This window comes from Sciurus carolinensis, chromosome 8 (assembly GCF_902686445.1).
Source record: "Sciurus carolinensis chromosome 8, mSciCar1.2, whole genome shotgun sequence".
NCBI lineage: Eukaryota > Metazoa > Chordata > Mammalia > Rodentia > Sciuridae > Sciurus > Sciurus carolinensis.
In genome coordinates this window covers 15,339,776-15,353,958 of record NC_062220.1, presented here as the reverse complement: position 1 = coordinate 15,353,958, position 14,183 = coordinate 15,339,776, and positions in this window count along the sequence as shown.

Here is a 14,183-nt window from a genome sequence, read left to right as displayed (position 1 = left end):
AAACCAGAAAGTCACGAGCATGCATAGGACTATACACGTGCTCAGAAACACTCCAAAAGACCTTAACATTTCACAACTACCTGATGCTGAAGTTCTCTGCACAAAATGCACACAGAGCCCCTTGGCAAAGACTAGGAGACTATTTCCAAGTATTTAGGGAAAATTCCATTCAGTAAGCTAACCAACTAGAGCTCAACAGTCACATACAATGCAGATACACACTTTACAAATGTAGTTTGGAACAGTCACTAAACAAAGAAGCAGCAACTATTACAATGAGCAGCAACAACGAACCCTGATGAAGGGACAATCTGACTTTGGGAGTAACCACATTATTTGAAATGTTCAATTTTTAGCCAAAAATTATAAGACATGAAAAGAAATAAGAAATTATGACCCATACAAAGAAAGAGTAATAAATAGAAAAGGTCCCAAAGGAAGCCCAGATATTGGACTTTGTAGACAAAAGACTTTAAGTCAGCTTTTTCAGATATGTCAAAAGAGCTAAAGAACACTATCTCTTAAAATTAACAAAAATTGTGAGGATGATGTCTCATCAGAGACTATCAACACAAAATTATAAAAAGGAACTAAGTAGAAATTCTGGAGCCAGGGACTGGGGTTGTAACTCAGTGGTAGAGCACTTGCCTAGCATGTGTGAGGCACTGGATTCAATTCTAGCACCACATATAAATAAATAATAAATGTTCATTGACAACCTAAAAAATATTTAAAAAAAAAAAAAAAAAAAAGAAATTCTGGAACCCAAAAGAACAATAAATGAAATAAAAAATTCACTAAGATTCAACAACAGATTTGAGCAGGCAAATGAGTCAGCAAACTTGGACTGGAGTTGTGGCTCAGTTGTAGCACGCTTGCTTAGCATGCAAGAGGTCATAATGCTCGATCCTCAGCACTACATAAAAAATAAAGGTATTATATCAGCCTACAACTAAAAAATATATTTTAAAAAAAGCAAAGTTGAAGATTGGTCAATTGAGATTATCTGGTCTATGAAGCAGAACAAATAAGCAAAAAAAAAGAAGCAAATGAACAGATTCTCAAACCAGTTCTGGATACCATGAATTGTACCAACATATACATCATGGAGGTACTAAGAGAAGAAAGAGAAAGGGGAAAGAAAGAATGTTTGAAGAAATTGTAGCCAAAATGCCAACAAATTTTATGAAAAACACTAATCCGTATATCCAAGTAACTCAATGAACTCCCAGTAAGATAAACTCAAGAAGATCCACACCTAAATACATTACAATTAAACTACTGAAAGATGAAGAAAATATCAAAGTAAAAGAGAAGCAACTTATCATGCTCAAGGAATCGTCCATAAAATTAACAACTGGTTTTTTGTTAGCAACCTTAGTACTAGAAAGAAGTGGAATGACACATTCAAAGTGCAAAATGAACAAAAATCGGGCTGGGGAGATAGCTCAGCACAAGGCCCTAAGTTCGATCCCCAGTACCGCAAAAAAAAAAAAAAAAAAAAAAAAAAAAATCAACAACCAAGATTTCAACATCCAGCATAATTGTCTTTTGAAAGTGAAGTATAAATTAAGACATTCCCAGATAAACAAAAGCTGAAAGGGTTAGTTGCTAGCACTAAAAGAAATACTAAAGAGTTTTTTGGGTTGAAAGTAAAGGACACTAAACAATAATTCAAATACTCATGAAGAACTAAAAGCACCAGGAAAGATAACTATATAAATAAATGAAAATATAGTATTAATGTATTTTTCATTTGCAACCCTTTGCCCATATCTGATTTAAAAGACAACTGCATAATGCAATAATTATAAATCATGTGACTATGTTCTCTGACCATAGTGGAATAAAATTAAAAATGAACAAAAGGAAATTCATAAGTATGTGGAATAACATGCTTCTAAATAATAAGTCCAAGGAGAAATTACAAAGGAAATTAGAAAATATTTTGAGATAAATGAAAACAAACTTATAAGATGTAGTGAAAGTAATGTTTAGAGGGTAATTTGTAACTGTCAATACCTTACAATAAAAAAGAAGGTCTCATATCAATAACATAACATTCTACCTTAGAAACTAGGGTGGAAAAAAGAGCAAGCTAAGTCCCAAAAGAAGGAAGTAAAAAGATTAAAGTAGTAGTAAACACAATAGAGAATACAAAAGAATACAAAGAATCAGTAAAACCAAAAGCTTGTTCTTGGACAGATTTAAAAAAAAAAAAATGGGGAGGGGAGGGCAAATCTTTACCTAGACTGACCAAGAGAAAATAGAAGACTAAAATTACTAATAGCAGGCATAAAAGAAGGGTCATAGCCTGGATCAGTATCATATGCACATAACCCCAGCGGCTCTGGAGGCTGAGGCAGGAGGATCACAAATTCCAAGGTCAGCTTGGGCAACTTAGCGAGACTCTGTCTCAAAATAAAAAATAAAAAGGGATGGGGTTGTAGCTCAGTGGTAAAGCACCTTTGGGTTCAATCCCACAAAAAAATAGATTAATTTTAAAAATGTATAAAAGAGGGGTCATTGCTACTGAACTTACAGAAACAAAAAAGGAATATAAGAAGTAATAATCACATTTTCTAGTTTCTGTATTTGGTGTTTGACGTCTTGGTCCTTACTGACATTGGAAGGACTGCTCTTCCCAGGGCTGGCTAATTTCTAAGGCTTGCAAACAACTCACATGGGAACTGCCTTTCAGTGCAAACCAGCTGAGCCAGAGTCCATGTGTGCAACCAGCTCCTTCCTGGAGCCCCCATACTTTGAGGCCCTTGTTCCCCTTTCCTATTTACTAGAGGTCATGGGTCTCAGGATACTGAGAACAGTCTCTATATGCCTCAGAGGCTGCTGAAATTATTCAGGGTAGCCTACCCTAAGCTTGCTTACCCTTCCTTACTAGAGAAGCCACTATAAAGACTCTTGCCCACATTTCCCCCTCCGTCTGCTTCCCTGTGTGGCCCTGAGTAGCTTGCTATCTCTCCTGTTTCTAGAGATCTGTGAGTACAAAATCTGCCTTCATGACAGGTCATCTGCCTGTGAGTCTTGGCATATTGCTTAAAATGAATCCTGGGTACCATCTAAGACAGATTATGAAGGGTTTTAAGACAGAATAGAGAAGGGCTATAAAATGTCCAAGTGGAAATGCCTAGCAGATGCTTGGATCTGAATCTGGCATTTAAAGAAGAGTCAATACTAGGATTATGAATACTCAAAAGTATTTGAACCCACAGGGCTGGATGAGATCACCCTAAAAAACGCATAACTCTAGAAGGGAAGGATGCCCTATCCAAGGACCTATCTCCCTAATAGAGATAAGAAGGATGAGAAGCCAGTAGGGTAAGAGGGAAGCCAGAAGAATATGGGGTCACAGAAGCCAAATACCTTTTTCTGTTGGTTCTTTTTAGTTCTATATAACATTAAGATTCATTTTGACGTAATTATAAAAGCATGAAATATAATTAATCCTAATTTAGTCCCCAATACATGTCCTTTCCTCCACTCCTCTCTCACCCCATTCCTTTCTACTCTATTGATCTTTCTTCTATTTTTTTCTCCTCCCCCTTATTTTGGATTACCTTCTGCATATCAGAGAAAACATTCAATCTCTGGTTTTTTGGGATTGGCTTATTTCACTTAGCACGATAGTCTCCAGTTCCATCCATTTACCAGCAAATGCCATTTTTCTTTATGGTTGAGTATTACTCGGTTGTGTATATGTACCACATTTTCTTTATCCATTCATCTGTTGAAGAGTACCTAGGTTGACTCCATTGCTTGGCTATTGTGAATTCAGCTGCTGTAAACATTGATATGTGGTTGCGTCACTGTACTATGGTGATTTTAAGTCCTTTGGGTATATACTGAGGAGTAGGATAGCTGGATCATATGGTGGTTCCAATCTTACCTTTTTGAGGAATCCCCGTACTGCTTTCCAGAGTGGCTGCACTAATTTGCAGTCCCACCAACAATGCTTGAGTGTACCTTTTCCTCCATATCCTTACCAAGTTTTATTGTTATTTGTATTGTTGATAATTGCCATTTGGACTAGAGTAAGATGAATTCTCAATGTAGTTTTAATTTGCATTTCTCTAATTGCTAGACATGTCGAATATTTTTTCATATATTTGTTGACTGTATTTCTTGTTTTGAGAAGTGACCGTTTAGTTCCTTGACCCATTTATTGATTGGGCTCTTGGTTTTTTTAGTGTTAAGTTTTTTGAGTTCTTTGTTTACCCTGGATATTAATGCCCTATCTGAGGAGCAGGTGGTAAAAGATTTTCTCCTAGTCTGTAGGCTCTCTTCATGCTCTTAATTGTTTCCTTTGCTGTGAGGAAGCTTTTTAACTTGATGACATCCCATTTATCTTTATTTCTTGTCAAGGAAGTTGGTTCTTGTGATGACATGTTGGAGAGTTGGGCCTACATTTTCTTTCTACATTGCAGGGTTTCTGGTCTAATTCCCAGGTCTTTGATTCCCCTTTGAGTTGACTTCTATGCAGGGTGAGAGATAGGGGTCATACTTCATTCTTTTACATATGGATTTCCTGTTTTCCCAGCACCATTTGTTTAAAAGGCTATCTTTTCTCCAACATACGTTTTTGGCACCTTTGTCTAGTATCAGATAACTTTATTTATGTAGGTTTGTCTCTGGTCTTATATCCTATTCCATTGATCTTCATGTCTGTTTTGGTGCCAGTACCATGCTGTCTTTGTTACTTTAGTTCTGTAGTATAATTTGAGATCTGGTATTGTGAGGCCTCCTGCTTCACTTTTCTCACTAAGTATTACTTTGGCTATTCTCGGTCTCTTATTTTTCCAAATGAATTTCATAGCCACTCTCTCTATGAAGAATATCATTGGAATTTTAATGGGAATCGCACTGAATCTGTATAGTGTTTTTGGTAATATGGCCATTTTGACAATATTAATTCTGACTATTTAAGAACATGGGAGGTCTTTCCATCTTCTATGGTCTTCTTCAATTTCTTATAGTTCTATAGTTTTTATTGTAGAGGTTCTTCACCTGTTTTTTTAGATTGATTTCCAAGGTTTTGTTTGTCTGTTTTTGAGGCTATTTTGAGGTAAATGGGTTATTTTTCCTAATTTCTTTTTCAGCAGATTGGAATATAGGAATGCAATTGATTTTTTTATATTTTGTATTTGTTCTAATTAGTTACACATGACAGTAAAATGCATTTTGACACATCATACGTAAATGTAGTATAACTTCTCATTTGTCTGGTTGTACATGATGTACAGTTACAGAGGTCATATAATCATATATGCATATAGGGTAATAATTTCTACTATCATTCCTACCCCCATGCCTACTCCTCTCCCTTCATGCCCCTCTGCCTAGTCCAAATTACCTCCATTCTCCCACTTATTGTGAATTAGCATCCATAAATCAGAGGAAAAAGCTCCACCTATGGTTCTTTGGGATTGGCTTATTTCACTTAGCATGGTAGCCTCCAGTTCCATCCATTTACCAGCAAATGTCATAATTTCATTTTTCTTTAAGGCTGAGTAATATTCCATATGTACCACAGTTTCTTTATCCATTAATCTGTCTAAGGGCACCTAGGTTGGTTCCACAGTCTAGCTATTGTGAATTGAGCTGCTATAAACATTGATGTGGCTGTGTTACTGTACTATGCTGATTTTAGGTCTGTTGATTATGTACCAAGGAGTGGTATATACCAATGACTGGATCAAATGGTGGTTCCAGTCCAAGTTTTTTTAGAAATGTCCATACTGCTTTCCATAGTGATTGCACCAATTTGCAGTCCCACCAGCAATGCATGAGTGTAACTTTTTTCTCCACATCCTCACCAACATTATTGCTGCTTGTATTCTTGATAATTGCCATTCTGACTGGAGTGAGATTTAATCTCAGTGTAGTTTTGATTTGCATTTCTCTAATTTCTAGAGATGTTAAACAATTTTTCATATATTTGTTGATCAATTATATTTCTTCTTCTGTGAAGTGTCTGTTCAGTTCCTTTGCCCACTTATTTATTGGGTTATTTGGGGGGTTTTTTTGTTTGTTTTGTTTTGTTTTGTTTTGTTTGGTGTTAAGGTTTTTGTGTTCTTTATATATCCTGGAGATTAATACTGTATCTGAAGTGCATGTGGTAAATATTTTTTCCCATTCTATAGGCTCTCCACATTATTGTTTTCTTTGCTGCAAAGAAGCTTTTTCATTTGATTCCATCCCATTTATTGATTCTCGATTTTACTTCTTGCCCTTTAGGAGTCTTGTTAAGGAAGTCAGTTCCTAAGCTGACATGGTGGAGATTGGGCCTACTTTTTCTTCCATTATGTGCAGGGTCTCTGTTCTAGTGCCTAAATCTTTGATCCACTTTGAATTGAAATGCAATTGACTTATGGGTGTTGATCTTGTGCCCTGCTACTTAGCTGAATTCATTTATGAACTCTAGAAATTTTCTGGTGGAGTTTTTTGGGTCTCTTAAATATAGGATTATGTCATTAGCAAACAGATAATTTGAGCTCTTCTTTTTATATTTATATTCCTTTAATTTCCTTCTCTTACATAATGGTTCTGATCAGAGTTTCAAGGACTATGTTGAGTAGGAGTGGTGAAAGTGGGCATCCCTGTCTTGTTCCTGTTTTTAGAGGAAATGCTTTCAGTTTTTCTCCATTCAGAATAATGTTGGCCTTGGCTTTATTGTATAAAACTGCCAAGCTCATTCTACAAAGCCAGTTATCATCCTTCTATCCCAAGTTTTTCTAGGGTTTTAAACATGAATGTATGCTGTACTTTGTCAAATGCTTTTACTGCATCTATTGAGATAATCATGTGCTTCTTGTCCTTAAGTCCATTTATGTGGTGAATTACATTTATTGATTTCCATATGTTGAACCAACCTTGCATCCCTAGGATGAAACCCACTTGATCATGGTGCACTACCTTTTTAATGTGTTTTTGTATGTGGTTTGCCAATATTTTATTAAGATTTTTTTGCATCCATGTTCATCAGGGATTTGGTCCGAAGTTTTCTTTCCTTGATGTTTATCTGTTTTTTTGATATCAGGATGATAACTGGCTTCGTAGAATGAGCTTGGCAGTGTTCCTTCCTATTTTATTTCATGGAATAATTTGAGGAGGATTGGTATTAGTTCTTCTTTAAAGGTGTGGTAGAACTCAGCTGAGAATCCCTCTGGTCCTGGGAAAAGTCAAGTATCTTTTTAAAATTATTATTTTTTGTGACTCTGTGGGTTAAACGCTCCTGGCATGCTCTACCACTGAGCGACACCCCAGCCTTTTCTGTTTTGAGACAGGGTGTCACTAAATCACCCAGGCTGGCCTAGAACTTGCCACCCTCCTGTCTCAGCCTCTCAAGTAGCTGGGATTACAAGTGTGTAACACTTCACCTAGCCAAATATCTAAATTAAAAAGGGATGGTCAACTACATTGAGTACTATTAAAGACTGAGTAAAAGAGGATACAAAAATGTTTTTGTCCATTGCTGCACAACCACCTGGAAACTTAGTAGCTAAAAATAACAATGACTTGTGTTTCATCATTCTGTGACTTGATGGGGCTCAGCTGGGTAGTTCTCCTGCTCCGTGTGGTACATGCAGCATAAGTCACCCCTGTGGCTGCCTTCAGCAGGGAACTGAGCTGGGTCAGAATATCCACCAATGACCCTCCTCCTTCAGAGTATGCTCTATGTGGCTCTCATTATTTGGTAGTGTAGCCTGGGCTTATTGAGAGTGTCCTGGTGACTTTCAAGAGACCAATCCCAATGTCAAGCATTTATCAAGGTGTCGTGGTTCAGATATGTAATGTCCCCCCAAAGCTCATGTGCAGTATAATGCAAGAAAGTTTAGAGGTGAAATGATTGGGTTATGAGTCTTAACCCAATTAGTGAATTAGTTCCCTGATGGGATTAACTGAGTGGGAACTGAAGGTGGGTAGGGTGTGGCTGGACGAGGTTGGTTTTGGGGGCGTGCCTTGGGGTATATATATTTTGTCCTTGAAGAGCAGAGATTGCTCTGTTCCCTGACGTGATGTCCTGTGTCTCTTTCGTCTGCCACACCCTTCCACCATGATGTTCTGTCTCACCTTGAGCCCCTAGGAATAGAACCAGCCTTCTATAGACTGACACCTCTAAACCATGAGCCCCCAAATAAACTCCTCTGAAATTGTTCTTGTGGGGTCTTTTGGTCACAGTGGCAAAAAACCTGACTAAAACATCAAGGTTTTCCATTTTTCACTGCAGCTCTTGGTTCTGCCCTGGAGTCATCCTTTCCTATAAGAAATGGCTCATATTGGCCATTGAGTAATTTTCTCAGCCTGCTTCCTGTCCACAGAAGATTAAGGCCCAATAAGACTTTTTATACTGGAACTGTCTCTATCCTTTCTTTCTGCACAAGCTGGTGCAGTTTTTTAGAATTCTAGGTATCAAATTTATTATCCACGCCATTATGCAAAAGCCACATCCACAAAGTTCTTTGAGACAGGTCCTTCTCTACTTTGGCCTGTGTGTCAGCATGCTGTGGAAAATACCCTTAAGATTCTTCTAATTCAACCATAAAGGTCTGGTAGGTGCATTCTTGACCTTTGTGTGTGTCAGAGGGGTTGCTGGGATTGAACCATGGTCTCACTCATGCCCTGCATACTACTGAACTACATCCCGAGTCACTTTTTTTTTCTTCTCTTTTTAAATTTATTTTTCTTGTGAACAAATGGCCGAGTCACTTTTGATTTTGAATGTGACGCAACATTTTACCAGCAGGCCCTGTCCCAGTCTACATCTAGCATTGGCTAAGACCTGCAGGTAAGTGGGCAGAGGAGCAGGAATAAAATCCCAGCCCTTCTGGCTCTCGGCATCTGCATCTGGGCAAAGTGAGTGCCGAGGCTAGGACAGGTCTGTGATGACGGTTTCGAAGCGAGGTTCACAGATGGGCACACAGAAGGGTAAAAGGTGCAGCTGCAATGCCTCTGGCATATTTCTTATTTCCTTCAGTCTTACAGAAGAGACCCGCCTTGTTCCCACTGACCTCCCCAGGGACCATCTAGTTCATTACCTGGTACTTACTAAATATCTGAGGAAGAACCAAAGAAAAAAGTGTCATCCAAAATCTCACCGCCCAGGTTGAACTCATCTTAATCCCTGGGGATTTGCTCTGGACAGGAGTGAGCAAGAAACCCTGCCCCCAAATTCCACGTTGGCCTAAAGGAAGGTGATCTTTGTAAGGGTGCTGGGCAGGCTGATGGCTTCCTTCATGCCCTAGTCACCCTACTGTGGTCAAGGAGTGTATGCTGGTAATGTGGTAGTAAGAAAATCCTCACCCCTGGTGTCTCAAAATGTAACTGTATTTGGAGACAGTCTTTAAATAGGTAATAAAATGAGGTAATCAGAGAGGGCCTGAAGAAGAAATTTGGCATTGAGCCTTCATTCACTAATCATTTTATAGACAGTAACATAGATTTATATTCTAAATGAATTGAAGGATTTATGTAGGTTAACTATTACAGAAGTTTCAAAACAAATTTTAGGGGATTTGCTTTTTCTTTCATATTTTAAAATAAATATTATCAAAGTAATTTTTTAAAAAAGAAGAGGACATTGGGTCACAGACATGTACAGAGGAAAAGATGATGTGAAGTAACACAGGTAGAAGACAGCCTCCCCACCAGCCAAGGAGAAAGGCCTAGAACAGGTCTTTCTCTTAGGGCCATGTGGAAGGAACCAACCCTTCTGAGAACTTGATTTCAGACTTTTGGTCTCCCGAATAAATTTCTTTTGTTAAAGCCTCCACAACACTATTATAGCAGCCTGAGCAAACCTGTACAAGTAGTTACCCTCCAAACCAAAGAAGAGAATAGCTACATCTTGGCCTCACATTGTTAAGAAGAACTGAGAAGAAACAAGACTCTGGAGCATAAAAGTCCCTCTTCTCCCCCACAGACTGGACAAAGTCCACCTTTGTGCCCTCCCCCCAAAATTGATATTCTTTTTTATACTGGGGATTTAACCCAGGGTTACTTTACCACTGAGCTGTATCCCCAGTCCTTTTTTATTTTTTTATTTTGAGACAGAGCCTTGCTAAGTTGCTGAGGCTGGCCTCTAACTTGAAATCCTCCTGCCTCAGCCTCCTGAGTCACTGAGATAACAGGCATGCACACAAAAACTGTTATTCTTAACTGACTAGCTTGGACTCTCTCTAGAATTGCTGCTGGTGGTTACTGCCTCCTATTGAAGGCTGTACCTCAGGGTGCCATTGGTTCTTCTCTATAAAAAGAGCTGATTTTCTTAAGATGGGGTGGAGATTTTGAAAAGAATTTGTGCTGGGTAGTCTCCATCTGCCCCTACAGGTCTACTTTCCCCTCTCCATCCTGCTCTGTGTTCCTAGCGCTAACCTAATAATATTGAATGGACAAATTCAACATTTTTTTCATAAATCCCTTCAATGGTCAAACCTTTGGTTTGCCCATTGTGAGCCTAGCTCTGGATAGGTGGCACACAGGAAGCTAAATGATGAGCACCAAGGGCCCCACAGCCTTTCCCACTCACCAGTCTGCTGAGGTCAGCGTGGGGGTACCAGAACCATCTCCAGAGCATAGTGGTGTCATGGAAAACTACAGAGATCTGATGTGAAAGTGTGGTGACCTAGAGAAGCAACAGGAAGCACCTGCCAAAGGGTGACTCAGTCATGGATGTGAAATAAGACATCTTTAGCCAGATAAACCACAGCCCAGTGAAGCTTCAGGGAAAGGAAGCTGATACTGTAGTGACAAATATTAAGAGTAAGGTGCTTTTGGTCCCTACCCTCAAAGTTATTTTGATGTAATTAGGAAAAGATTAGATAGAATCTCAGAAAAAGAATAACAAGGTTGTGCATGGTGGCACACCCCTGTGAGCACAGCAACTCAGGAGGCTGAGGCAGGAGGAGCACAAGTTCAAAGCCAGCCTCAGCAACTTAGTGAGATCCTGTCTCAAAATAAAAGGGCAGGGAAGTGGCCCAGTGGTTAAGCATCCTGGGTTAAATCCCTGGTATAAATAAAATAAAATTAAATAGGCTGTGAATGTAGCTCGTGGTAAAGCACTCCTGGGTTTAATCCCCAGTAACTCCCCCCAAATAAATAACTTGGGGCTAGGAGTATGGTGCAGCACATGTTCAGCAGCTGTGGGTTCAATCTTCAGTACCAAGAAAAAAAATCATGAAGTGATTATGGTTCACCCTCCTCCTGCTGGCTGGAGATTCAAGCAGCCATCTTGGGTCATGAGGTGGAAGCTGCGTGTTGAAGGTAGCAGGCCAGCAAAATGAATGGATCTGGGTCCTTGGCAACTTTGTGAAGTCTTTCTGTCCTCGAGGGCCTATCTCCAGCCTTCTATCTTTAAGGCATTTGTGCTTTGGGTTCTCTATCCCTGGCAGCTGAATCCCTCTCTGATTGATGTACCACATTAAGAAGTTTGGTATTGGTCCTAAGAGTTTCAATGACAGCTTTAGTGAGGCTGTGGTTGGTGGTGGCCATCAACAGAAGCCATTTTGTGGGGTGGGGGAAGTCAGGATCATGAGGTACAAGACTGTTTGTTCATGTGTTTGATATTTTTAGTAAGATTTGTACCAAATCTATAAGAGGTACTAGTGATGGATCCACAAGTCCTGACCCTAAACTCAGGCTGGTAGGAAAGACCGCTGAAACGTGGGAAAGTGACAACAGTGACGAGTGCAGCAGTGGAAGAACACAGGGCTGCAGGAGTGGGCGGGAGTGCTCAGCAAGGCTCTTGTGATTGCCTGTGTCCCACAGTCAGCCTGAGTGGTCCCATCCCGCCAGGCTACTCTAGAGGGGCAGGAGAGCTGGATTTCTCAAGGACTGCACGTGCACAGGTATCATGGTATATAACCAGTGTGTCTTGGAGTGTTGACCTATAACCCATAGAGCACACTTGCTTTTCAAATTACAAAACTGCCATATTATTTGATAAAAACAACCACAACAAAAAGCCCCAAGCAACTCAAGTGTGAAAGTCTACATCCTTAATGATCTCCTGTCTCCTACTGCCTTCCCTGCCAGGGGCAACCAGTCACTGTTAACGACCCAGGTGCATTATTCTAGAAACTGAAACATACTTCAGCTCCCTAGCCTGTGTCCTGAAATTTTGGCACATACCATGGCTTGTGTTTGGGCTCAGGTTTCCCACTCCAGTAGGACCCCTTCCTCCAGCAGTTGGCCCCTCCCCACTTCTGTGTGTGCCCTGCTTGCAGTCTGACCTCATTCACTCATGGCAGTAACTCTGGTAAGGAGAGCAGGCGGCACCTGGGCCAACTCCACGGGGGGCGCTGTATAACAGCACCACTAACTCAGAGGCCAAGGAGACTGTTCTGACGGCTAACAGTCAGTGTCAGCTTGTGCCAGGCACTCTCCTGAGTGCTCAGCTTGTTCATTTGTTTAATCCCCTCCACGACTTAGTGAGGTAGAGAAGTATGTTACAAGTAAAATGAGGCATAGCAAGTGCCTCAAGACCAGTTAGTAAGTGGCAGAGCCAGGATTTAACTGGCTTTCGGTCTGTGCTCTTATCCCTGGTATGCTGTGGGGCCTAACGGGTTAGAATGAGGAGTGCCATGAGAACCAAGGGCTAGCCACACACACCAGCCCTGCTTGCCCCCACCTGCCGCCCGTGGGGGAGAGTGTGGAGTGGGAATTGTATGCAGTGGCTTGCATTCAAGACCTGGGCAGTCTGGGGTAACCCAAAGTACACTGCAAGAGCATGGTTCAGTGCCGGATGCCACCGGGATATGCAGGAACTTGGCCAGACAGAGGCTCCCTTTCTCCCCTGACAGAAGCTGTCCTTGGTGCCCAGGGGGATGTGGAAGAGTGCAGAGAAGAGGTGAGAGCTAAATCCGCCAAGATTAGCAGTTGGGCAAGAACACTGACATTGCTGGAGCTCCTGCCAAGTGTCTGGGTCAGTGGGGTCCAGCAGCAGGTCCTACGTGACAGGTGAAAGGACGATGGGGTGATACAAAGTGTGCAGAAATAGCACTAGGGCAGCTTCTAGAATAAGAGCACTGGAGAAGGTCAAGTAGGGTTTCTTATTGTTACTGTGAATCTTCTGTCCCTGGTAAAATTGTCCTTAAAAAAATAAATTTGGAATTTACACATATTACTATTTAGACTTTTTTTTTTCCTTTTTCAAACTCTGGCACAGAAGGAACATGATTTTACAAATTTTCAGACTCAGCACTTTAAAAAGTGTGAAAGTATTCTGGGTACAGATATTGGGACAAGTCTGGACAAGGAAGGGAGGGGACAGTGGGAGCCCAGAAGTGCCTGAAGTTGGTGTGGATGATGCATGACGAGCTGCAGGTTTTCCTTCTCCCCTACGTGGGCTCACCAGCTAAAGAGCTCAGGGGAAAACGGTGGCAGGAACACGCAGTACCTGTGGGAAGGCAGGGGAGGAGGGCGGCTGTGCTGGTCCTCGAGGCCAGGGTCAGGTGTGCAGGGGGCACTGGGCATGGCCTCTGCTCATCCTCTAGTTCTGAACTTCAGAAATTCACATTTGGTTCATGTACTGTGACAGTGGGGCTCATCCGTCACACACTTACAGCCCACGCTCTCCATCAGCAAGTGAGCCAGTTCAGTTCTAGAAAAGAACTGGCGTTCTCTCAGCATGGCCAGCTCCTGGGGAAGCACAGACTCTGTTGTGTCAACTGACAAAAAACTTCCATAAGAAAAATATTTTAATCCAAAATGGGTGGCGTCTGCAGAGAAATGTTTAGGATACAAACTATTCCTAAATCAAGAACCAACTATTCCTCCTTAATGCTTAAAAGTATATAACTAAAAATAATTAGAGAAAAACAATTCAGATAAAAGAGTAAGGCCATTAGATTTGGACAGACTTCCGATTAAAATCTGTTTTACTTAGTAGATGAACCTGGACCTGTTATTTACCCTCTCTGCTCCTTAGCAGTAGTGCCTACTTCACTGGGATACTAAGAAAGAACACAAATATTCTTTGCACATCGTAAGTACTCCAGTGGAATAAGATAATGAGGGCTTCTAGTCTAAGCCCTGCCTGAAGCAAAGCACGTGATTCTTCCTACTCTAAAACAACATGGGGACAGTCCACAATAAGGTATTTCTTAGCCCCACTGGTGGAAACACAAAACCAGGCTAAGAGTGTAAGGAGAGCGGGGGCTATTGACTTA